Source organism: Sebastes fasciatus, chromosome 5, assembly GCF_043250625.1.
Source record: "Sebastes fasciatus isolate fSebFas1 chromosome 5, fSebFas1.pri, whole genome shotgun sequence".
Classification (NCBI taxonomy): Eukaryota; Metazoa; Chordata; class Actinopteri; order Perciformes; family Sebastidae; genus Sebastes; species Sebastes fasciatus.
The window spans coordinates 28,859,252-28,886,849 of record NC_133799.1 but is presented as its reverse complement, the minus strand read 5'-3'; the positions used below and the strand labels follow the sequence as shown (position 1 = coordinate 28,886,849).

Below are 27,598 nucleotides of genomic sequence, written 5' to 3'. Positions count from 1 at the left end.
CAGCACAGTCCTGCTTGGCTAACATTGCATGCATTATAGAGGTACATTACGGTGTGTTCCATTCAGTAGAAATGAGTATTGGGTGAAGGTAAATTTTAACGTTATCATGATGTGATCAAATTTAATCTTATAAAATTTAGTTTTTGGCGAAAAACTTGAGGCAGCTCATCAGGGATTAATAATGAATTCACAAAAAACAGTATGCAAACGGTAATGAAGGAGTGTATGTTGAAGTACATGGGATTTATTGTTTTGTCCTTGTTTTTTACCATGGCATCGACATGGGTATAGAGAATCGTGGAATTTTTATTGGTATCGACTCCTAAATTTCTGGTATCGTAACATCCCTACTCTCAACCATATCACACAGTTTTCATCAGCAGATGGTGTTAGCTCGGTTGTCAAGGACTCTGCTGTCTGTTGACATGCAAGCTCAGTAGCTGCTGATTTGTCCCATCGCACTTGAACTAAAATGAAAAGTTAAGCATTAAAGTTAACTCTTGAACTTGGAAACAGCAGTTTGACAAAGCTATCCCAACTCAAGGTCCACTTACTTTAACTTGGCTTCATCAGCAGACGGAGTATGCTCAGTTGTCATGAAGATGGCCGTGCTGACAGTATTGATGGTTAGCTGCAGTTGAGCACACTTTGTTATTGGTTTCTAACAAAAGCCTGCCAGCTAATGAGAAACAAGCAAAGTATATTCTGCGGCATTAAACTTTCCAATTGTCAAAGGACTCGAGCTCAGATATCTACATTTCAAACATCTATATATAAAATATGATGCTCCACAAAAATGAAAATCGGTATGAAACAAATAACTGTGTAGCTTATAAGACATGCAAATCTAAATAAATAGAAGTAGCTGCAACATATTAAGACAGTCTGACTTAAAAAAGAAAACCAGGAGATAACGTTCCCAGCTCCAAGCCTTCTTCTCCTCCCATTACATCCCCACTGGGCTAATAAAAGGATTTCCAGCTTTGTGCAGAACGGAGGACATCTCCTGTTCGTTTTGATGCCTCTATTGAACACTTCTTGTCCTCCAAGGTGAGCTAAACGCCCCCTCTCTCCTCCTCCTTCCATCATTTCCTACCTCTCAGCTTCCTATTAACCCTTCCAAACCTGCCCCCAGTCCGCCCAAATCCGGGCTCTGGAAGAGACAGGCTGGAATGAATAAGGGGGGCCGAGGAGGGTCAGCAGAAAGGCATGATGGGACTTATCATGGAGCACATATGGGAATTGTGGGGGATTTGAGCGGGAGCGTAGCGGACACAGGAATGGATCAGCCTGTGACATCATTAACCACGGGGAGCTTCCATCCGCTTGGATTTCTGGGATTTCTGTAAGCCAGACGGTGAAGGGTTGGGAGAGGCCGACCGGTCGGGGGGGAAGTGGTTCTCCGAGATTGAGAGACGGGTGCGTATGATTGGCCAAAAAGCTGATATCGTGATTGAATTTGAAATTTTAAAAAATGAAAGTTGGAGATAGAAATAGGGGCCTAAAAAGAGAGTTTTTTTTATATTTCTGTCCTCTTGCTTGCTGTTTTTGCTCACCAAAATGAAAACATCCTAAATAAACACACAAACACACACACACCATGTGAGTGTGCACCCCAGGCGGAGTTTTGAAGTGTCAGTGGATAGGTTTGTCTCTGTCAGCAGGTCTGGCTGCTTGATGGTCGCACTTTGTCGAGGTGTTGTTTTTTCTCCCTTCGTTAGACTCGGCGTTAATTACTAATCTCACGGTCCAGCGCAGGACACTTGTGCTAACGTTAACTCTCTCTCACTAATGAGGGGGAAACCAGACAAACAGAGGGGATTTACAGCACAACACATGCGCACTATATTTCACTGTCACACTCGCAAAAACAGACACACAAACATTCAGGAGACGGAAGCTCAGAGCGAGAGACCAGCAAAGCAGATGAGTATTTACTGTATTGTATGCCAACTCATTTGTTGTGTATATAAGTACACACAAAAATATAAAGAAGTGCAAAAACTGAGTCCAGATACATGTCTTTTATTCACTTTTACTTGTCTTTTATTTACAGTTTTTTCTTTTGTTTTGTCTCTGTAACTTTTTTTAAAAGTGTTCGACAAATAAATGTTATTATTAGACTATTATTAAAAGACACACTTACACTTACATAAACACACAAACACACAATCTGAGAAAGACGCTCCATGCATGTTCCTACTGTTAGTACATATACAACGCAAGCACCAGCATGCTAAAATGCTAAGCCAGCAATATGTCTGCCCCATGCCAGATGCAGCATCGGCGTGGGGCGGACATCCACACCCCCCCTTACACACACACGCATATGTGCACACACACAAATAGTTTTGTTCTTATATACGTTTGAGGACCCTCGTTGACATCATGCATTTTTATCCCCTAAATTAGAACTAATTCAAACTTTAACCCTAAAACCAAAGCCCCGTTTCCACCAAGAAGTTCCTGGTAATTTTAGTCCCGGGACTACTTTTCAAGGAACTAAAAGGTTCCTTCAGCCCACTGTTGTCTGTGTTTCCATAGAGGTGTAAAGACCTGCAAAAATTAGGCAAATTAGTCCATGCTTTAGAACGTAACCGCCGTGAAACAATCAGAAAATAACTTTTCTTTTCTCTCATTCACAGCACAGCCACACTGCATCCCTTTTCTAACGTTACCGCTCGCAATCTCTCGCCCTCTTTTTCTCTCCGTCTTTCTTTCTAATGAGTCGGGAGGCCGACAGCCGAGCCTAACTTTACTTTCAATATTATCAAACAAAGAAAAATGTTCTCCCCTTGTAATATCCTAAATCGATACTAGAGTATTTTCTTGTTCATGAATGAAGCGGTACACACGCTTTTGAAGCAGCGGCGCTGTGTGTGACGGTCATTCCTGCAAAATTCCACCCCGAAAGTTCCTGTACTTTCAGAAATTACTACCCTCCGACCAGGACCTTTTAGGGGGGTAAAAAGACCCTGTAAAATGTCTCCAAAATGTAATTTAAATCCTGGTCTCTGCGGTGGAAACAGGGCACAAGTCTTAACCAGACAAAATGTTCTCACTTTCCTAAACATGTTCACTTTCTAAAAATTGTCTACTTTTCCAAAAGGACCTGACTTTCAACAATGATCTCAACGTCCCAAAATATCCTCACTTTTCAAAAATCGCAAACATGTTTTCATTTTCTAAAAATTGTTCCAACTTTCCAAAAATGTCCTCACTTTCAGGAACATGTCCCCACTTTCCAAACATGTACGGAATTTCCCAAAAATATCCACACCTCCCAGATATGTCCTCACTTCTTAATACTTTCCAAAATCTCCTCACTTTCCAGTGAGGTCTTAACTTTGCGTTAATGTCCACATTTAAAAAAACAAAACATGTTTACACTTTCCAAAAATGTGCTATATTTACAAAAATGTCTCACTTTGCAAAAACGCCCTTGACTCCAAATGTCCTCACTCTCAAGGTGTAAGACTTAGATTTTTCCTCACAAAGACAGAAGCACAACAACACACACACACTCACGCACACATACACACACACACACACACACACACACACAAACACCTTCCCCATCCTGTCCCATCCTGCCTCGGTGTGCTGCCCCCTGAGGGACGCCACAATTAATGACCCTGCTGATGACCGCATCAGTGCTGGTGGGGCAGGCGGCGTCCTCTGCGTACATCATGACCAGAGGTGAGCTCTGTGTGTGTGTGTGTGTGTGTGTGTGTGTGTGTGTGTGTGTGTGTGTGTGTGTGTGTGTGTGTGTGTGTGTGATCAGGACGGTGCATATGGAGGGAGGGACCTCTGGGCCCAGGTGATGTCACACAGCGCTGTCAGTGGCTGCACGTGTGTTAGCTCGCGCATGTGTGTGTCGTCCATGCTGTACTCGCTCGTTTCCCGGCGCCAGGTGACGGGTGTGCATCGACGGGCCGAGTGTGTGTGTGTGTGTGTGTGTGTGTGTTTCTGCTGAGGTGTGTGCGGACGTACGTGTGTGTCGGAGGCAGACGCAGCATTTTAAAGCTCGGGCTTCAGCACAAAGGGAGCTGCGCTAGCTAACCATCAGCGCTTTAGCTGAAGCGTCCACCTCTGAGGGGGGGCGGGGTGTGTTGGGCTGCCCCCCCTAACCCCCCCCCCGCCCGGGAGCTCCCTGCCCACCCCCACCCCCCCGCCCCACCACCACTATCACCACCTCCCTGTGGCCCCGTAGCCTGGCAGGGTGATGAAGGAGAAGCTGTCAATAAGAAAACAGGCCACACAGAGGGTTCAAACAAACAAACTGCTGTTAGAGACACAAACTAACAAGCCTCGGGCCAAGGCCTCTTCTTCATCTCTCTTCTTCTCTGTTCTTCTTCTTCTCTGGTCTTCAACGTCCGCTTTTTAGTTGCTCAAAGGCTCCTTTAATCATGCACGTCACAGATTCCACCCTCTTCAGCACTTTGCGCGTTTGATTACACCTGTTTATGTGCTGGTGATGTTGTTTGCTCAGCCACTCCGTGTGTGTGTGTGTGTGTGTGTGTGTGTGTGTGTGTGTGTGTGTGTGTCGCTGGTGTGTATGCGCGCGTGTTCTCTTAAACCAACCTGCTGACACAAGGTCTGTCCAGTTTAGATACCGAGCAGCACCGAGGGCGTTGCTGAACTTGAAACTCTCCTCAGTTTCTTCAAAGTTTACACTGACATAAGTGCTCACATTTACACCCTCGCTCAGCTCCTTCATGTACGCATCGCCTCGGTGTGTGTTTTAGCTGCAGGCTAGACTGATATCACACGTCAGGGCAGAATCTGAATTTTTTTGCAAACGGGCACAAGAGACTAGATGCTCGGTCCAACTTGTTCATTTCTCATTTTTACTTTGAGAACGTGGGGCCAGTAAGGACACAACATCTAATCTAAGATAGGAAAAATATGTATGCAGATGACTAAAACTGAAGTGGTTCATCAAAACAGCATATTGATTCAAAAAGTGTCATCCTGTCTTACCTCTATTCCTGCTGTAATTTCATTCATCCCTCCATCTTCCAGGAATCTCCACTTCATCACCTTAACAGGGGCCTCCCATGGCAAACTGGTACACTTCGGTTTCTGCAAACATATTAAAGAATATTTGCAGTTTATTACAACTGGGGTCATATATTTGTGGTTCAGGTCATGTTATCTATCAGTAATATTGTACTCACCAAAGGGATAACATCTGGATACAGCATCATCATTAAAAGTCAAACAGTGTATCAAACACAAGTCATCGGACGATCTGACCTGAAATCTGACCTGTTAAACTGTGGTGAGGTTTATGATATCAACAGCAGATACGGTTGGTAGAGGAATATTGCATACAGGTCAGTCAGTCTTCGGTTCGGAGGATAGTGACAAACATGAAAGAAGTCAGAGTCGGTGTGGATCGAGAGGATGCTTCCGAAGGGTTTATGTGCAACTGAAATCTTGCTTCTGGTGAAGATTTAGGTATCTGTGAGCCTAAGGACGCTTTCACAAGTGAGTTAAATCGATACTTTTGGTTTGTTTTCTATTTAGTCTGGTTCAGTTTCACAGTGCACAAATTAAAGTGGACCAAATAAAAAATGATTTCCTGAGGGGCGTGTACGTCGTCTTGAGAGCTGCCACTTCTACAGTATACAGGAACTTAAGGACTGATATATTGCTGTCGAAATGTTTTCCCTTTGACTCGGCACTGAATTACTGTGCACAGGAATCTCTACTCCTCCAGGTTATTTTGAATGATTTTATAAACATCACTATTTTTGTGGACTTTATTTAGCATATTTTGTATGTTCTCTTCGGCCCAGATGTCAAGCAAACATCGGATTTCTGCAGAAGTCGAGGTCAGTCCTCTCCCACTCATGTTAACCTGTCATTTATCTGTCGATTTCAACAAATGCCCACACAGGCAGCCTGCGTTTTGGTTCACAGCGAAACGGTCCGAGACCACCTCTCGCAAGCGGCCTCAGACCAGATGTTTTGGTCCGCACCAGAGTACGATTACTGTGTTCATATCTGCCCAAAATTAACTGCTGAACCGCACCAGAGTTTGAATAAAACAGACTTATTGTTGGCTTGTAAAAGCGCCCTAAGATCCCTTTGAAGAATCTTCACATAACAGGACGGACTCATCTTGCCTGGGTCATGAAAATCTGGACCCTGTCTTGGAAACAGGTCTTGGAGCTCCAAGGAGTACTTGATTGTGGTGGCTTGGCCCAGAAGCTGCTGCCCTTCAGATTCAGAAAAAAGACACGTCCAAGATAAAGCAGTAGAAATTTGTCTTCAGTTTGGCTAAAATCACACAAAACAAAAAATAAAAACACATTGTATATTATTATTATTATATTATTATTACATATTGGTTGTGCAAGCATGGTGCAAAATCTGTCCCAAGCGTTAGCATGCAAAGTCCTTCACTACTTGTTTATACAGTTAATGTTTGAAGGTGGTTTTGTTACCGGTTGGCTTGCAGGGGTGGCTGGGTGTAGGCGGCCTGAACTCTGGATATAGAACCTGGCGAGTGTCCCCTGCAGTGAGTCCCCTCCAGCATGTTGTCATGCAAGGTGTCCTGTGACCTTAGATGCTGCCCATGATTAGTTTTTATGAGGCCTAATGAATGCTTATGCATTCTTGGACCAGCTGTGATTAATATTGATGAGATCCCCGGATTGCTGACATGCACCTTTCCACAAAGGCTTGATTATGACCCGTGCATGTTAACACATTAGTCGGCTAGAAGAGGGACGAGAGGGGCGGTCAGGTGCTGCTTTTCAGCCTGAACATCACAACACTGTATAATAAGTCAGGGTAATGTCACAGTGCAGAACATGAAAGTGTTTAGAAGTGGCAGGCAAATGAAGCTGTGATTTACCACGTTTTCACCAAAATGTGAACTGCTTCCATCCTAGCACACACACCCAGTACCCTCTTTGCCATGATTACTCGTAGATGAATGTTTGTGGTGAAGGATGAACTATACTGGGTCTGGGTTTGTCATTTAAAGTTACTGTGAGGAACTTTTAACTGATGTGAAACAGTCTCAATTGAATACTGATGTAATCTCTATAAACAGATATAGTAGAATCTGCAGGCAACAGGACAAGATTTTGGTATTGGAAGCATGCTGTTTTCCATTTGTAGTCTGAGTAGTATTGACCAATCACGTTTGAGCAGGTTTGGTTGAATGCAGGTAAACAGTCCGTGTGGAGAGCAAAAGAGGCGGAATGCAGTCTCGGAACCCACCGGCTATCGTCTGATGATGATTTAGCTTGTTATTGGTTTAAAATTAGCTTGTAAACTGGCCACTTTATCTCTCAACTCCAACTCCAGTCTCAAGTCAAAGTAGCAATCGTACTGCAAACAATAAGCAGCGCACGGAAAAGGAAGTCTTGGCCCAGATATCCTTTGGCTGCACCGGAAACCAAGAAATATGCCCCTAGAGGCTTACCTGTCGTCGGACCGATAGCCGATGGGTTCCAAGTTTGATACTGATGCCTCTATGACCTACATAAGTAAACGAGACCATCACTGAAAAGATTGGTTATTTTATATAGTTACTCTTAACGCTCGTCATCGGTACCACCAGGTCCGATTCTGCGCAAAATCAGATGAAATCATGCAGGTTCACCAGAAACTCCTGCAACTCAGACTCTCAGATCTGGCTTCGCTGCCGTCTTCGACCTGCAGTCTGAGCTCCGGCGGAAGTTGGAGAGCTCTGCGCTCGGCAGCAGCAGCAGCAGCAGCAGCAGCAGCTCCTCCTCCGGCCAGGAGCAGAGCTACACCTCGCTGGGAGCCAAGACCGACACCACGCTGCTGTAGGGAAGAGAGGCACGGGAGAATCAGAACCAGGACTGCACAAGGCAGACTGGCAGACCCTGCTGCAGTAAAATGAGCGATTTTCTGAAGAGACTCTGGTGCCCGGAAACACTACAGATTTTGTCCACAAGGACTGCCAAAATCAACAGAAAATTAAAGTTCCTCGTAGTAGCTTTAAACGGATGAAAGCAATGATAAACAATGGCTAAAAGTGAGGAGCCTGGTAACATTATCTTGATGTTTTTGTACACTGTTCTTTGCTAATAAAAGAGGACGAGAAGAAATAAACAGTTCAATAAAAGATTTGTTAATGTGGGAGTAAAATCAGGTATTTTGCTATTTAGGAACTGGATCCAAAATGGAAATTGCTATTAGAACCCAACCTCAGTGATCAGTGTCATCTTGGAGCAGTAGAAACAACAACTGTTGGCTGCATGAGGACATGAAGTCTGAGCCTATAAAGTTAAAAAATAAACTTTATATTGAACCTTTTTCAATCTTAAGAAATGTGTGAGTGCGCTTGTTAAGAGGCAGAAAATGCATGAATGATCTCAAAGTGGACTCACCTCATTCAGGTGAGTGTTTAGCTGTCACTCATTCACAGCACCTGGATTTAGCCCCGCCTTCAATAATTCAAGAAAATGGAGGGTGGAAATGGACTGTCCCCATTAGAGCCACCTGTCCATCAGAGACCTGTCACACATTTACACTGCATCACAGTTAAATCCACACACAGTATCTATTAATTAGTAGCTCTCCCGTTAGTGAAGGTAACAGCAGCAGCATTAAAATCAAACTTTCTACCTGCAAACACAGAACAAACATTCACCATGTTCCAGAGTCTATACAGCAGCTACGTCTGTGTCCATCAGCTGTTTGTGACTCACTTTGTTTTACAAAGGGACCAAACCAAAGGGAAAGTGGGAGATTAAGAGAGAGGAACGTAAAGGTGGAATGACAGGTGCGGAAAAGGGAGGCCTGAATAATTCAGTGAATGGTCTGGCAAGATTTCATCTCTCTGTTGATCACTCTGTTCATATTTCCTGCTCCTACTGCTTTTAACTTCCGTCTTCATCCACCAGCGTTCAATCTGGCACCTGATTTTCATTTAAAATATAGTCGCATTTTAAACATTAGCTAGATTATGATTTAAATATGTCTTATTAGTCTTTTAAAATGTTTTTTTTTTGGTCATTTGTAATATTTTCTGAAATCTTTTTATGTTCTGTCCTTTCATATCTTAGTTGGGCTTTATGGTTGTTTTCAGGGGATATTCCCAAAACATGATTATGCCTTTTAAAATAATAGTAATATTAAAGGTACAGTATGGAGGATTTGATCGCATGTAACGGTGTGGTTGCAGATTGCAACCAACTGAGTACCCCTCCGCTCACTCCTCCCTTTCCAAGACCTGTATAATAATAACATGTGAGCAATGGAAGTCAGACGACAGCTGGCGGTACCACGGTTTTGCACTCTGTGGCTTACGTTACCGCAGTTTCACAAGCGTGTCAGAGAACTACGGTGGCCTTCAGGTAACGTAAAAACGCAAAAAGGCTCTCTCTATAGACAGTGTTTGGTTTGTCCGTTCTGGGCTACTGTAGAAACACGGCGGAGCAACATGGCGGACTCCATGAAGAGGACCCGCTCCCCATGTAGATACTGTATGAAGGGTTCATTCTAAGCTAATGAAAACACAACGATTCTTAGTTTCAGGTGATGATACACTAATGAAAAAATAGTTATGAATATTAATGTATATTCCATTTCTGTTAATAGATCCCCCGAAATGTAACACACTATTCCTGTAAGTAAAGTTTAACTAGCAACATTATAGCACATAAAGAACATTGAGACACATTAAGCCCATAGACATAATTAACATTACCAACGTTACTTTAACATGGTAAAAGAAAACATAAATATATAATTGAGGTTGTTTAAAATTGCAGTAAAACAGTTTCTAAGTCTACTACCAATACAATATTTGGTGTGTACTTTTACTGTATCAATTAGCTGAAGGAAAAAGCTTAACTTTCTTTATTTAATTTGTCTTTTTTTTCACTTTTCATATTATTATTTAGTTGGTATTTCTTGACGAACATTGTGATAAATTCAGTCATACAGTATTTTGACTGATTTTTTTACTTATTTTGACAAAATAATCTCTATCAGGGAGCAAGGAATGGTTGGTATAATCCTGACCCATGATTTAGGACCACAAGCAATATCCTATTGGGATACCCTTACCTGGTTGGACTGTCGGTTGCTGTTATCACATGACCGAAGTTCAGTAGGTCACATGATAACAACTGTACAAACTCTATGTAACAGTTGGAAGCTAACAGATAGTAATTGGACCTTGAGTTAAGAGTATTTTGTCCAATTTTGATGTAGTTTCGGTTCATATGTGTCCAATGTCATTTATTTTCATTGTGTAGAAAAAGTTGTCAACAATATTTTTCCTCGTAATTCATTCATTCAGTCATTGTTGGGTGCATGAAAAGAAAAGACCTTAAGTTTCATTCCCAGTAGTGATACCTCCAGTTTGGTTGTCTTGGTCGTGCATTTCAACAAACACGATTGGATTGGGTGGGAAGCCAGTGAGGGATCACGTCCTTAGCACTTTAGTAAGTGACTCATGCTGGTTAGATGGGACATCTGCATGGTGAGCAGAGGAACTGGAGGGTAGAAGAGGACACAGGGAGGTTTATCAGAGACAAGGACTGTGGTGAAGAAGGGACTGGACATCCTTGAATTGGGAGAACATTAAAAAAACATTGTTATCATCGCTAACACTAACTGTTTATGTGTGACTATGACAATCATTAAATGCATTGTTCACTTTTGTAAATCACCTCAATAACGTTAAACCTCGACTGTGTCCCAGTTTCAGTTTTCCTTGTTTACGGAAAGAGGTCATGGACAAGAAAAACAAACTTCATCAGCTAATAAGACCGAGTGGCTTTGGAGGGTGTCCTGAAGGGACGCCCTGTCTGTGTTGCTGACTTGGTGACTTTTCAGCTAGGTTTGGGCACTTTTGGAGCTGCTAGCTACTTTCATTGGAAAAGAGTTGGCAACACCGGGCTGGGTTTTTCGGTCTAATCATTTTTTTTAAATCTAGTGTACTCTTGCTAGTTTCTCAGCAATACCAACCTGACCTTTAAGTCACTCATTCTATAAAAATGACTTTGCCAAGAAGGCACCGCCGGTTAAATTAGCTGAAAACAGCAGAAAAGTTACATTTCAAAACAAAATGACTCATTTAACTGGACAGTTATAAGTCAACTATGATTTATTAGGATGTATATTAGTGGGATATTTCAAATGACATTTGCAGCAGAGGATAAAGAGACTTCAAAAACCTCAACACTAAATATAAGAGCATATAAATCTGCAGAACAGTGTTACAACAAACTGTCTTTTCCACATTTTTATCTACTTTATTTTGGTTTATTTCAGTTTCTATCTTCTACTTTCTGGCCTGTTTCATTCCCTCTCCCTCCTCCGCCTTGTCTTTGCTCTTATCACGTCTTTTTCCTGTGTGTTTAATGGCTGCTGACTGTGCATTTCCTCATCAGAGTTGATACTCTACACACATACAAGGCTATCTCTCTTTCTCTCTCTCACACACACACACACACACACACACACACACACACACACACACACACACACACACACACACACACACACACAAACATAGGTGTTTAGTCTCTGTGGACTCACAGCACAATAAGCATCATGGGAAATAAACTCCTAATTGGAGACAGGTAGAGTGAAACCCCGGTGACGTGCCACTGATACCGCTGCAGTTGTTGTTTATGAAGCAAATGTATACGTATACGAAAATGTATGTGTGATTGAGAAATATGAAGCTGGTGGTGGGAGAACACTGAATAACAAAAGTGAAAAACAGATAGACAAGGAGAAAGAAACAGTAAACAGACATGAGAGATGGGAAGACTGAGGAAGGAGATGAAGATTAATGACATGCACACATGCCCGAGGTGTTTCACTCATTACCTGCAGGAGGTGAGAAGGAGCGGGAAAGTAGTGTTTCATTGGAAATGTTACTTCTGCAACCTGTGAAGGCTCAGGTTGGCTCTTACTTTTGGGATCAGAATTCAACCGTCAGGACAGATTTGAGAAACCACTCAATTTGCCAGATGTGAGCTCAGACGTCAGGTCGCACTTCTGTGCAGCGTCTCCGGCTATAGTGCAGGTTGACAAACACGGTCGGGGAGCACAGATTTTACAGGCACGATGGTAACAGACCTGGCAACCTTACTGTGATGCCATCAGGAAGCTGAGCACAGTCGCTGCTCCCAGCCAAGAGAGTTCCAGTCATAACTCTAACTAAAACCACAAATTGTCCTTATTACATTTAGCTTTGTGTAAGGATTAAACAACAAGATACAACATGTTGATTAGTGAACTTTAGAGGAATTGGTAGGTGTATATTACTATTGGATAAATTGCCATGGAATTTTGTACAGACATTTATGGTCTCTAAACAGTGGGGTCTGAAAAGTGAGGCCAATGCTGAAGCGCCTTAAACTTGCATTCTTTCTAATAGCCAGCAGGGGGAAACTGCTCTGGTTGCAAAAAAGTCTGATTGTATAGAAGTCTATGAGAAAATGACCCTACTTCTCACTTGATTTATTACCTCAGTAAACATTGAAAACATGAGTTTATGGTCTCAATCGCTAGTTTCAAGTCTTCTTCAATACAGCATGATGTTCATTTAGTAAATTATGGTCCCATTTAGAGTCCAATAGACCATATAGCAGGGCAATTTGCCCAAAATGTTGGACTCTTCCTTTAAGAGTGGTTTCAATTTAACACAACTTTAGTACTCCATTTCTGAAAACATACACAGTATGCTTACTAGGCCTACAGTATATTTATTTCTTAAGTGTACTCTCAGAAAATAAGCTTCTGTACACAACTTTATTCATTTACACACTTTCTGGTGTAAACGTGTGACTTTATGAGAAGACAAACCCAAACTTTCAGTCTCTTCGAGGCTAAAGATGATCTGGATAACAGTAAAATGAATTTTCTGCATACCGTTACAATCAGAAAGAAGCCTTCAGGTGTCCAAAGGTCACATCTTCACACAGGCTGAACGAAGGAGGCAGAGCTTGAGCATGGGGTGATGGTGTGAAATGTGCCTGTAAACATGTTAACTGTGGCGGTCTGTGTGTGTGTTATGATACTCCCTGAAACAAGAGTTATCAATTAAAAAAACATTGTGGATACAAGCTCTTAGTATTAATGTGCATGCAGCGTGGTTGTATGTCACTCTGCCCGGCTGGAGTGAGAACTATCTCCTTGGTAACTCAGCACCTTTCCCCTCTCTCCCTCCTGAAGTTGACCTCCCACTGAGTGCACTGACACCCCTGTCACATCCCATCCACCCCATCCCAACACACACACCGCTGCACGCCTCATGAATATTTAATCAGAACTGGTCTTATGACATGCAGTATCAGACCAGTGCAGAAACATCCCCATCTGAGCCCCACTGAGACTGATTATTAACCCGCCAGAGTGCAGAAGGGACACGCCCTCACACACACACAAATATGCTGTGTGTGTAAATAAGTTGAAATATTTTCTTATTGTGTGAATAAATCCACCTCTACATGGCACAAATAAATAGCAAATTTCCATTAAATTTGTATACAATCACATTCTCTACAATCTGTTTTGTGTTCAGTCTGAATAGACTTCTATAGACAACAGGATGCTCTCATCTCTCCACCTCTTTCAATAGATCATCTCTGTGGGAAAGATTTATATAAATACAGAGATGACTGACAGAGATGTGTGTAATTATTGTAACAAAAGAGGATAATTCAAGTGTTGAGTGTCATTATTCTGTTATTTCTTACCCTTTTAAGTCCTGGATGAAGGATGGGGGTTTGATTCTGCCATTTCCTCTCATTCAGATCTGCTGGTGGATGTCTAAAATCTTTGGGAGCGTTCTGTAGAATTTAGAAATTCTACAAGTTACCGGTTTTAAGTATTTAAACTTTCTTTCTCAGAAATCATATTTTTTCCAGTTTGTTTTGCGGATAAGCCATAGACTGTAAGAAGTGGACGTAGTCACCATGACGTCACCAATCGGTTCTTGTACTGCCATTTTGAAGACTAGAGTCCGGCATTTTGGCTGTCCCCATCTTGTTTTTTTGCAACCAAAAGTGACACGAGAGGGTGGAGCTACAACCGAACGCTGAACAAGACATTTTTAGGTGACCAAAAAGGTTATAATTAACTTTCATGAACTGAAAACACACTGAAAGGGTTAAAGTTCTGAGATGAAAACACGGACAACTCCCGGACTGGACAACACCGTGGTAGCAACTTGTCAATCACAAGGTAGCCACGCCCTAAAGCATCCCTGCTTTATGGTCTATTTGACTCTAAATGGGACCATAATTTACTAAATGAACATCATGCTGTATTGAAGAAGACTTGAAACTAGCGATTAAGACCATAAACTAATGTTTACAATGTTTACTGAGGTTTACTTTTCTCATAGACTTCTATGCAATCAGACTGCCTTTTGCAACCAACCCTAAATACTACTTTACCCATGAGACTCAGATGCCGTTGCTATGGAGAAAAAGCCCAATCCAAAATGTTTCATGGTTGCATTTGGAAACGAAACACGGCACCTTATTTACTCAGAATCTGAAATCAAACCATTTTCACGACTGAAATTTTGACAAAAAAACTCTAATCCCAGAGTTCACTTACTTGGTTTGGTGAAGCTTTTAGCTTATCTCATGGCCTTCCTCTGCAGATGGATTTGCTCCTCTAGTTTAGTTGTTAGCACAGGACCTATGACATTTTGGTCATGTGATGTTTTGTCAAACACACACACACATACATCATTCTGCACAGTGACGCTCAAACATCCACGTGACATAACAAGGAGCGAAACATTTTTGCACTGCACTAAGCTCAGTGATCGGATGTTATTTACAAAAATGCACCATGGGAGTCGTAGTTGACTTCTCTCCTTAAAGTTTCATGTCCACAGGCTTGTATCTTTGACTTTTAATCAAAGAACCAGATATTTTGTAACATAGTTGTTCATCTTTTGTTCTGATGATTCAACCAGAAGAGCTGCAGGACCATCTAAGCCTCCAACTGCTGGTCAACCTAACATTGTCTGTGCAGAAAATGAAAGGCCGCCAGAAAGAAAACTCCTCCCACAGATTCCTCCCATGGATTTCCCACAGCTGTCACTCATTCCTCGTTCTCCTTACCAACATGGAGGTCCGGTGGTCTGACAGGACGTGGAAGATGAATCTGTCTCATCAGGAGCAGGGTGAGCTCCCTCTCCAGGGGGGATTCCCACCCGCTCCCCTCCTGACAGGTTTGATGAATCTCCCCTTCCCCTCTACTCCGGACGCAAATCCTGCGGTTTTAACCAAACGCACTGCTGCTCCATCTTTCAGAGGAGCTGGAGACGGACTGTGGGACATTTCACTAATGAGAGATGTGTGACATTTCAACCTCGACTTCAGCCCAGCTCAACCTGACAGGCTGCAGATGTGACTCGTCCTTCTGCTCTGTGGACAATGTCAACAGAATCCAGTGGTGGACCAAGTATTCAAATCTTTTACGTTTAAATACTAACACCACGTTGAGGTAATAACACCAATGTGCGCAATTAAAAACAAAAGTATGGCCTTCAATCTTTTACTTAAAGTTGCTAAATTCAAAATCCAGAGCATGGGGATTGCCTCCACACGGCTCTCATCATGGCTACGGCTGAGCCGGTGGCTAGCAGCTAACGGTGCTAACAGCATGAACAGTGCAAACAACTGCAACAGAGCTGACAGAGCTAACAGTGTTTACCCTGGGGAGAACCAAAGGGTGGGTGCTACGCTTCTGCTACAACGCCGTCGGTCGGGACCGGTGGGCTACCTCCGGGTCTGAAAAGTGAAGCCAATGAGAAAGCATAAACTTGCATTCTTTCTAATAGCCATCAGGTGGCGACTCCTCTGCTTGCAAAGAAGTCAGATTGTATAGAAGTCTATGAGAAAATGAGCCTACTTCCCACTTGATTTATTACCTCAGTAAACATTGTAAACATGAGTTTATGGTCTCAATCACTAGTTTCAAGTCTTCTTCAATACAGCATGATGTTCATTTAGTAAATTATGGTCCCATTAAGAGTCAAATAGACCATAAAGCAGGAGATACTTTAGGGCGTGGCTACCTTGTGACTGATAGGTCGCTACCACGGCGTTGTCCGGTCTGGGAGTTGTCCGGTCCGTATTTTCGTCATAGAACTTTAACCCTTTCACGGTGTGTTTTCAGTTCATGAAAGGTAATTATAAACTTTTGAGTCACCTAAAAATGTCTTATTCAGCGTTCGGTTGTGCTAAGCTCCACCCTCTCGTGTCACTTCTGGTTGCAAATGGTTGTTAATATGTCCTTAAATTAAAACTCACAGTGAGAAAGAGTTTGGTTTCACTGGTGGGCAAAAATATTATACAGTATGTCCAGTTTTGGGACTTTTTAAAAATGCTTTTAGAAAATTCAGAGAAGCCAAAGAACCAAAGAAATAACAGGAAAGAAAGAAGGGCAGAAACAACGAAGTTAGTAATGAAGGAAACAAATGAAATGCATTCTCAGTGAACATTTTACTGATACGTTTAGTATCAACATTTTTGCAACTCGCCATATACATGAACAACATTTACTCATTATGTTGATTGAAAAAAAAACTAATCCAGGTGGCATTATGGTTCCTTTACATCTTTACTGTTTAAATTATTTGTATATAAATGTAATATCTGGCAGATAGGGTTGCATCAACATATCTTGCCTTGAGGTCAAATTGACCCTGCACGAACAGTCCAGTGCACCGGCAAAGTAACCACTTTATCCTGAACTCCCATAATAGTCTGCACATCAAGTCTCATGTTTTATCTGTTAAGACTGAGGTATGTTTGAAATGAACAATGTGTCGCTCGGCCACGTTCCAAACAGTCAAAGGGGGCGTGAAAATCCTGCCGTCATTGAAACGGGGGAGATGCGAACATCGTTTACATATAAGGATAATGGCACACATATTTGTAAAGTAGTTATAGCTTTAGAGAGAAGTCCAAATCACTGTGTGAAGTGTATGTGGTCGTCAGACAGAAATCAGAAATGTATATTTAAGTGCATAAAGTAGCTGGATGTTCACCAAAGGTCACAACGACAAGGGCGGTTTAGAGAGAAGTTGGCAAGGATCTGAAACTTTGTGGGTCTGAAGACATTTCATGCCAATTTGCATCTTATGGGTGTCAATCAAAAACAGAGAGTTCACATGGTCACTGCTGTAAGGGAACTATTTTTTTCTGTTTGAGTAAATGTGATTGATTCCTTCCCTTTTTGGCAGAATCCAGGAACTGAAAGTGTACAATTAAATGGAAACAGAATGTTATGCAAATCCAAATACTCATAATGCAGTGTTACTTTTCTTTGAAGCACTGAACTCCACCCAGACTCTAACTCTGCACTGATCATGTTCACCATCACTTCAACACTAACCTGTAAACTATCCATTCACACCAGACGAACAAAACAAAGAACCATGATTTAAGGCAAAATGAATCACCCTCCTAGGTCAGGGTTTTTGTTTGGTTCAGAGGGGGAGATTGTTTTTGGCCTCCGCCCTTAAATCTTAATAAAGGCCATGCAAATTTAATCCACGTAAACAGGGGCAGGTGAGTGGAGGATGACTTATTCATGGAGGCCTATCTGACCGAGACCTGCCTTTAGAGAGAGGGGATGGGGGGGGGGGTAATGCGTGTCCAACCGCTCATCAGGCTGATTGCGTGTGAATGTCACCATGCTCGATTGCTGATCTACACCACTGAGAATTACAGGTGGGGGAGTCAATATAAAGACACACTGTAGGAGGTTCAGATGAGGGCAAGCATGTACAGTGAGTCTCACCCACCACAAGAGACCATGATGCACCAAGAGATGGCCGGTTTCTCTGATCGCTTCAATTATCTGGTTTAGTTTATGAAAACATGCAGAATATAGATACTCCACATCTCATGATTGACTGTATAGATTAATCCGTATGGTGTGTTTTTGAGTCAGCGGTATTACTAAAGGTCTAAAATTGGTCACGACAACTGCTTTGGGAGAAAATAAAATTAACGTTAATGTTACCACTGTTGACCAGCGCTCACAGGATAGACGTGCTGTGACATATTTCTGCCAGCAGACTACATTTTCTTAGTTAGCATAAGATTATTGATCAACAAACTTGCAAAATCCATAATTTCTTGCATTGTCATCCAATAAAATGCATAATTAAAGGTGCTAAATTTGACTTTGGGAGCATTTCTATTGCCTCCGCATGGCTCTCAACATGGCGCCGGCTGAACCGCTGGCTCACAGCTAACGGTGCTAACAGCGTTAACAGTGAAAACAACCGCAACACTGCTGACAGAGCCAACCGTGTTAACCTGAGGGAAACGGAGGGTGGGCGCTACGCTTCCGCAACGGCACTGTCAGTTGGGACAGCGTTATCAGCTGTAACCACAGTATGAAGAGCAGTGAAGAGCAGCGGCCATGAGCTAGCCAGTGGGGCACGCTCACATGCACGAACAATTACTAAAAGCACATGCGGCCGGCTGGCGATGTCAAAAAAGCAGAGATAAGCTCTGATTACAACACACACAGAGGGAGAGCGACTTCATTCTCTGCTACGGTAGACATTACTCCTCTAAATCTTTACGTAGCAAATCATGGTTTGCTGCTATGTTATTGCTCTGGGTATCACAGAGCACCTTTAAAAGTGAAGTTCCCTTCCTTGTGGCCTGAAAAACTGAATGTGGCTCCGGATTGATATGTGAGGATTTCATGGAGAAGAGACGTCTGGATTTTATATATATTTCTTTGTTGAGGTTTACCACCACTGTTGATAACAGCCCGGCCTCGTGATGCATTTTTGGTGAACTTTTTTTCTTTTTTTTTTTAAATAAATTTAAAATGAACTGTCAAGTCAACACAGAGGAGAAGTCCTAAAGGTACTCAGAGGCAAGGAAACTTAGAACGTCTACGACTGATGATAACTTTGTGATACAGGCGAAAGCTCCAGAATAAGAGAGTATAAGTTGATGGTTTTGTCAACTAAAATAAGCTTCTTTCGACAACATTTAGAAATTTCACCACGACTACAGGATCTCCTCGACATATCTCATGGCAAACGTATGAAAGCTATTAAAAATCCCTTTACATACACTGCAGCATTTTTGTGCCACAGCTTGTTTACTTGCACCTACTTTCCCTATAGTCTCAACACGTTCTCATCCCTATTCGTCACATACTGACTCTTTGTCAGACCCCTCGGCGTTACTTTTTCGGTCACAGTGAACACGTACTTAATGCTGTGAATTAAACAAAAACACTTGCTTAGAATTACTACGTTTGTGCAGAGAAAATGTGACTGAACGTTGTGAGTATGGGGCACAAACGAACAGCTGATTGTAAAGTGAAAGTGAAAGTAACGCACGGAACATGAACAGCGGTCTCCTGGTTGAAAGCCCTGTGTTGTTGAACTTTTCAGAGAATATAATTGAGGTTGTTCTTGCCTCCCTGGGTGAACTAGATACCTCCATCAATCTAGAGGGAAATACGGAGTGAAGGGAAGTGATCATTATTTATTACCATTAATTTGACCAAAGAACTGACAAAGAACCTGAACTAACTTGTTCACTGGAACGAATGAATGTAACCGAAAAACAGTGAACCGAAACAGAACAATAGGGCCGGTAACAAAAGCAACAACTACCACAACAACAGCAGCAGCAATGAAGGTAGAGAACATTATCAGTTAGAGACAGAAAGAATAGCAACGCTGGCCCCAAACTGCCAACATCTCTCACCACAAAAAATACCTCTAAATGAAAAGGCAACATGTCAGACAAGTAGCTCCTCTCTTTCACTAACTCCCTTTAGTTTCTCTCTGTTTCTACCTCCTCCTCGTCTTCTCTGCGACGCCTCACACCCCTCTGTCACCGAGCGAGGGGCTGCCATGACAGTTCCAGCACTCCGTCTCCTCTGCACGCCGGCGGCGGCAGCGCTGAGTCTGCACTCCTCCACCACAAACACTTCTTCATTCTGTTTATTTCTCCTCGTCTTCCTCTTCCCGCAGAACGATTCCTCTGCTCGGTATTAAACAGGCTAAATGAGGACATGCTTTTATAAGGCAGGAGCTTTGAGTGTACCCCAGTTTAAGTTACATCGCAGAAGAAAGAGGACGTTGTACCGTCGCTTTCTGTTACTCCGACAGTCTGTCAGATACTCGCTTCCTCCGTCTCTCTCTGTGATTCTCGTATTGTACGTTTAATTGAGGAAAACTTTTAGGAGTTACATACACCAAACTTCTACCAACACATGTAGAACTTTACTATACTGAGCTTGTCCTCGCTAGAAAAACGGCAGCGTTGGACATTTAGTCAAACGGTTGAAACAACACATGTCTATGTGTTCCTGACCAGCCACCAGTGCAAGTAAAGTTTGTTCTGTCTGATCCAGAACTCTGATTTGCTGTCCACATCTCGGACTTTTTCAGTGATCCAAATGGGTCAGCTGCTCGTTGATGCCTGTTTGTCTGATTGGAAAAACAACGTATCAGAGCTTTGTTGGAGGGATTAAGTTTAAGAACGTCATTCCTTTGTGTAAGACCCACAAACAATGGTGACAGAGAAGTTGTCACAAAAATATTGACAAGCTTGAATGAGGTTGACGCAGAAATAATTAGCAAAAAATTATAATTCGTAGACTCTTGTCGCCGTGCAGAGATGTGGGAAGTATAATTTGCACTTTGTTATTGATCTAACTGACTCAAATGTTGTATACATAAAATGAGAGTGAGATAAAAGATCTGACATCATATTCATTATACACAGCGTTTAAAAAAATTCAGTTCACGTAAGCATTGATTTTGTAATTTGCAGGTGATTTAGTGATTTGGTTTACAACCAGTCCAGACTTTGCGGAAATGTGTCAAGTATTTAAATCACTATCTTTCAGTTTGTAGCAAGTCCCAACTGCACACTGAAATGTGGTCAGTGAAACGCAGTTAAAACATTTACATATATGTATATATAGCCTCAACGTCTCAAACACTTCTCATATTTAAACCTTATTCAGCCCAGATTTAACAGAAATGTCTAAATGTTGCAAATCCACTCCCTGGGTCTGGTTAGCTGTGACGTGTATTGAGTGTAGATGACATGAGGTGTGGTAGGAAATGTATCCTCAGACCTTGTTCTGAAAGAGGATCTTGCAGAGGAGGAATTTTGTCCGTTGCCCCGTTAGAGTCTGTCCACTCTCCCGCCTAAACGTCCTCCTGCACAACAAACATGACAAACAGTTAACACACATTACACACACACCATGTCTCTCTGTCGGTGGGGATGTGTGTGGGGGGGCTACCTTTCAGATGTGCAACAGTCCCGACAGTGTGTGTCTGCCTCTGGGTCCAGGTCCTGAGTGTGTGTGTCAGGCTCAGTGACACCTCAGTCACTTCGGCTCTGCGGCCGTCGTCGCCGCCATGAGTGCCTGCGCGGCATTTTGCGGGTGCAGAGGGTCTCTGACAGGGTGTCTGACAGCGGGGCGCCGTGGTACTGGCACTCCCCATGTCAGCTGTGAGAGTCTGTTTGGCACCTAGCAAACGGAGATCCACCCTCAGGACTGAAGAGGAGTCACTCAGAGAGAAAAACTGATCCTGTGCTACATGCGACAAGACCGTGTTTAAAACCTGGTCGTGACATTTATACAGTCACGGTGAGAGCAAAGGACAGACTGAGAGACTGAGAATACCACTAGCTGGACGCTTATTGAGCTGAGAGTCCAGATTGTTTTAAAGTTAAGGGGAAATACTTGAAATAACTCGAATAGGATTCAGCTCAAATAGACACCTATAGCTCTTGTTCCTGTCAAATTTGAATGCATCTATTCCTATTCCACCTATTATAGGTATAAGAGTGCAGTATTTGTGATCTCTCCAGTTGTAGCTATAATGCCTGAAGAATCAGCTTATGTTAGCACACCTAACTCAAGTAAAACGTGGAAAGCAAAGCTCTATATCCTAAAAATTATGTACATATTGGAAAATTCTGCACATTATAGTTAATGTTGTTTAATGTTTTAATGTTATGCTTGCCGCATCTGCGAGGGTGGCGAGCGTCCGAATGGCCGAAGTGAGGTTTTTGCTTGTCCGTGCACATTACAATTTTTCTAACTACGTGGATGCGGATGGGCGGAGAAAATGGAGAACTTTGAGGAGCTTTGAGAATGTTGGTTTGCCACAAGGAGAAACACGCAAGGAGTATAAAAGATCTAAACGTTTCCTCATCACGATTCCACGTCAGTTCATGTCCGTGCGACCGTTCATGCGCAAAGTATAACTAAGGCCAAACCATCACCATGCTTTATTTGCCATAACCACAATCTTTCTCTAACTTAAACCGTACCGTAGTTGCCATGAGCAGAGCAAGTGTAGCAAGGATATATGTGAACTGGGGACTGAAGGAATATGAGTGTCTTTGATTGTGATCGTGTGTGTGTGTGTGTGTGTGTGTGTGTGTGTGTGTGTGTGTGTGTGTGTGTGTGTGTGTGTGTTTGGTGCAGTCTGTGGTATGGCTGCAGGCCAGGCTGAGAGGAATAATTGATTGCTGATTGACCCTCCACTGCCACTGAGGACAGTCCTCCCCACTGCATTACTGCACAGACCCATCTGGTCAACAGCATGTGTGCACCTGCACAACTGTGTGTGTGTGTGTGTGTACATAAGCCTATATACCTGCGTGTGTGTATATGTATCCCTTTGACCACAAACCGCAGCCACAAACCAACAACTATTTGTCGGTTTGAGAAAATAATGAGAAATAATGACTGTTTGATTCAGACAAAATGCTGAATCACTCTCTCTCACACACACATACATAGAGATGGGGAAGTGAAACATGAATGGAAGTGATAGTGGTGGTTTGAGGGATTCAGCAGGAACTCGACCCCTCGTTAAAAGGTTGACTCAGTAAATCTCCTCGTGACCGCCGTCAAGAGGAAATAAAATAACATAAAGGAAGATTCTCTTTAAGTGAATTCCTGGCAACAAATAAATGAACAAAAACTGCCACCGAGCATAAAAAAATATATACAAAAACAATCTGCAGCACAATAAATATAGAATTATAACACCTCTTGTACGGTTATTTGTGATATCGCAAATTACTTTGATAACAGTTATTCTGCGTAAATGCTTTAAAAAGAGAATATCTGGAGGTAATTTCCCCTTTATGGCACATTTTACCTTCTTTCAGGTAAAATGTGGCCCGTTTTTGTGTGATTCACACACACCACACACACGCTGCCTCCTTGTTTAGAGATCAGCACATCATCCCACCGGTCTCATTTATTTGTTTGTTTGCCGGTTAGGTTTGTTTATTGTATTTTCAAAAGCACGGGACAAGGTTAGATTTGCTGTTTGGGCATATTTTCTCCTGTGATAGCATGTTTGAATTTGTCTACTCAGCATGCAGCGTGTCAGAGAATATGTATGTGTGTGTCTCAGTGTGTGTGTTTGTGTGTGTGTGTGTGTGACAGTATGGAGCCGGTGGAGGCAGGGCATGTGTTCAGGGGTCGCAGCAGCAGCACGCCGCCACCGGTGCCAAATTGCTTTCCTTGGTGCGTCGGGCAGGGACCGGCGGTGTGGTGGCCCCCCCGGTCCCCCCCCCACCCTCCTGGCCCCCGGGTCACTAACTCAATCACCAGATCAGGAGTAATAATTATTAATACCCCGTGAGCGTTAACAGCACGCAGGTGATTTATCAAAAATGTCGATTACATTTTGCGCAGGGTGACAACTTTTTAAAGCTGAACACCTCCCCGGGGAGCGGGCCTAACTGGAGCACCGGAACACTTCCACTGTATGAAGCCGAGTGGGTTTCTGCTAAATGAAAGGGGCTGCACGGCACCAGGGAGGATGTTATTTATACAGCGGCCAATTCTTCAAAATAAAAGCATCGATCACTTTCACCTCCTGCTTGCTAAATGAGACACTTTTAAGCTGCATCCACATCAAATCAGGCGTTGCGGTCGAAAAAGCCAGTCCTACCATTAATTTGGGCTGCAATGGGCCAATGGGCCATTCAAATCAAATGGGTAAATCAAATGAGGTTCACTCCAATTGGCCATTTAAGTGACACTCCCACGCCGGCGCACAACCCTGTGCTAACCGCCGCAATGCCTGATTTGGTGTGAATGCAGCCTTAATCATCTGAAATTTGGATCAAGGACTTCTCGCGATGTAGGCTGGAAGAGAACAACTACCATCGATTAACTTGCCAGGGGAACCCGGGGCAAACATTTGCTGTTGGGCCCCCTGTTGATCACCTCTGCTTCCTACTCTCTGTGCATCATGTGAGTCCCACTAAACTGGGCATGTTTAAGCTGTTGTAATGCCTAGATTTACATCAGTAGTACCAACTCTCATTTTAATGTCTCTATATCGGCCGTGTGACGGCTGCAGTTTCTCTTGTTCAAACACAAAGCTTCTTTTTCACAGGCCGACATGCAAAGCGGTGATGGTGACGGTCAAAACGGGGGTTCAGAGTTTGTTAGATCTGCTAGCTTAGCAAAGCAGAGGCAGCAGAGGCAGTGGCGAGCAAAGCTGGACTGGGACCAAAAAAATCAGCCCTGGCATTTTTTGGCCCACCACAATCGCTTGGACGGCCTCGGCCCTGTCATGCTCACTTTGTCCATCCTCGGCTTCCATGTCGCACTCCCGCTCCTCTGCCACCTCTCCTCCTTCAAGCTCCACCTGTTGCTGCACATTGTTGAAGCTACTGCAGCCCCTGAAGCAAGCATGTCTGTTATTTTTGCACATTTGACGGCATCCGCCTCTAGATTTGGTGATTTTATTTTCCTTCTCACCCCCCTTGGGCTTTGGTTTATCAACTTTGACGCCCTCATCCATCCACAGATTTTTGGCTCTGAGCCACAGCATCTGACATGAGAAACAGAGAGGACAGAGGGGGAGGAGTGGGGCCTAGTAAGAGACGTGATTGGGCCAGCCCAGTGTCCGTATAGAAAATGAGTTCAATGGGCCGCTGTCCCTGCTTTATGGGCCAATTTGTATTATTTTTTTTAATTGAAAATTTGAAATTAAATTTCATTGGCTCCAAGGTAAGGTGGTGGAGAGTGACTAACACTGCTACTAACCTATTACTACTCAGTGCTCTCAAAGGGATAGTTTGGGTGTTTTGAAGTGGGGTTGTATGAGGTACTTCTCCATAGTCGGTATATTACCTAAGGTAGATGACGGTCGGCACGCCCCCAGTTTGAAGAACCAGGAGTTACCACACAGAACCAAAGCAGTGTACTGCTGTGGATGGGGCCAGCAGCAAAATGTATTTTCGCCACCTAAAAGAAAAGGTTCACTTAAAGAAATCAGTATCAGTTTCAAGTGTACGCTACATTTAGAATATTGTCACCACACCCTCTTGTCAGACAGCCCTTTTCTTCTCCTTTCCGACGGGGAGCTGAACCAAAAGTGAAATTTATCTATGCTCTCTCCAAAGCCAGCAGGCTCAGATGACAAAAACAGTATAGATATGTTTTACTTTCCGTTCAGTTCCCTGTCGGAAAATATTCTAAATATAGCGTACACTTAAACTGATATTGATATTTTTACATGAGCCTTTCTTGTAGGTAGCCAAAATATTTTTTCCTACCGGCCCCGTCCACAGCAGCACATTGCTTTGCTTCCGTGCGGTAACTCCTGTCTGCTTCTCCAAACTGGGGGCGTGCCGACCGTCATCTACTGTAGGTAATGCACTGACTATGGATAAGTACCTCATACAACCCCACTTCAAAACACCCAAACTATCCCTTTAATCTCTTGACACATTACAACTACAAACTCTCCCCACTAACAGATTCCTTTTTTCTTTTTCTTATCTTTTCCAAAAGCTTGGACATTACATATTTATTTATTTTTTTGGTGCATTACTTGATTTTCTTTGGAACAACTTTTTGTCCCAGTGAACCCGACAGACTGGAACCAGAACCATATCAATTACTGACTCAAAAAAGTGAATACAGTGTTCTTTAAAATAGTTCAAAAGCCTCATTACTTACCCAGAAACCAATCAACACTTTGCATTATAAACTAAGAGAATTCATGTTGATGACACAGGGCCAGTCTATAAGAAAGGACCACAACATAGGTAATAATATGAGACCTTACTTTGATGTTTCACTGAGGTTTTGGGGGTTCCTGGGGGATCAGGGCTCAGGGGCAGTCGCCTGCTTCGGTAATAATCTGACAACAAAAACAACAACAGGTAAAGGAGGTGGAGACTGAGGTTGTTATCATTCTTATTAAAAGGATGAGAATCTATCAGCTGTGAGCTGCTTCCACACTGTTTGTCTGGACTCTCTGTTTATGAGTGTGTGTGTGTGTGTGTGTGTATTGTGTGTGTGTGTGTGTGTGTGCGGGTATACTGTAGGTAAGCTGAGCCGAAGAGACGCTGACTGTGTTGAATCTCAGCAGCTCCAGACGCCAGAGACACACTGCACCTCTCTCTCTGTACGTTATCCTCTCTTTCTCTCTCTCCATCCCTCTCGCTGCTTCACTTGTTTTGTTTCTCAGATGGACTCTGCCCTGATTTATGGAGAGAAAAGCCCACAGTGTAGTCATGGTGATCTCTCTTTCTCTGTCTCACACACATAAAAACACACACACACACACAAACACAGCACATGCCTGTTCATTCATTCCCCTGCATACCATCTCAATCTCTCTCTCTGTGTGTGTGTGTGTTAAAAGCACACACACACTCTCTCTGACTCTCAGTGAGGTGATGGCTGTCACACTGCTCAACGTTTCCTCTTGAGTCAGCAAAAACAGGAAGAGGAGGAGAGTGATGGAGAGGCCGAATGGAGGGAGAGAACGAGAGAGAGAGAGAGGAGAAAAAGGAGATATTAAGAGAAAATTTAAATTTGAGGTGAGAGCTGCATGTTTCTCCCCAAAAAAATTGATTTCATCGCTCAACAATTTAATTAGTTTTTGAAGTTGGTGAACAGGAACATTATAGATAGTCTATAACTTCAATGATAATACAAAGAAACGGAATGTCTTATAATGGTATGGCAAGGCACTTTATGTTAATTGCATAGTTGAGTGTTGTGAATAACTGCATAATGAATCTATAGGTACACAAGTATGCACAGGTAATGTACAGGTGAGTAAATGTATGTGAAGAAAAGAGCTGAATGTAAGGGACACTAAAGATTTGATATCTGTACTGACTAATTATTTTATGGGACAGAAATGTTTGAAATTACGTGTTGCAAGGAAACAAATGGGAAACATGGAAAATTTTTAAAAATTTGGAAAGAGGAAAAAGGAATAACTAAAATGCACCCATCTCTCGGGCTCTTTCACTTACACACACTTAGTGACTAATATTATTCAGAGCACGGCCAATACAAGACTTTAAACACACAAAACTATCAAATTGGCCTGTTTTGGGGGGGTTCTATCTTGAGCTAATCTGACAGCCTGCAAGAAAAAAATTATATTATTTACATCTTAATTTGACACATTTTTGTGAAAGAATAGCTGTTGTTAAAATAAAGTGTTTTTAAAGTTTAAAATGTCAAACACATAAACAGGCTTAAATGCACATATGATGCTGTGCAGATCACTGACTTTCTTTTATTGACGTCTAACAGTCTACTG

General features: G+C 42.7%; 1 long non-coding RNA gene across 1 annotated transcript; it reads right to left on the bottom strand.

The window, feature by feature from the left end:
- Window positions 1-10,221: 10,221 nt before the first annotated feature.
- LOC141768611 (uncharacterized) lies at window positions 10,222-26,565 on the bottom strand. The gene is made up of 4 exons (XR_012594116.1): window positions 26,102-26,565; window positions 21,286-21,516; window positions 21,115-21,199; window positions 10,222-10,493 (listed from the first exon to the last, which is right to left on the bottom strand). It is a non-coding gene; the product is annotated as an uncharacterized LOC141768611 (long non-coding RNA).
- Window positions 26,566-27,598: the final 1,033 nt, after the last annotated feature.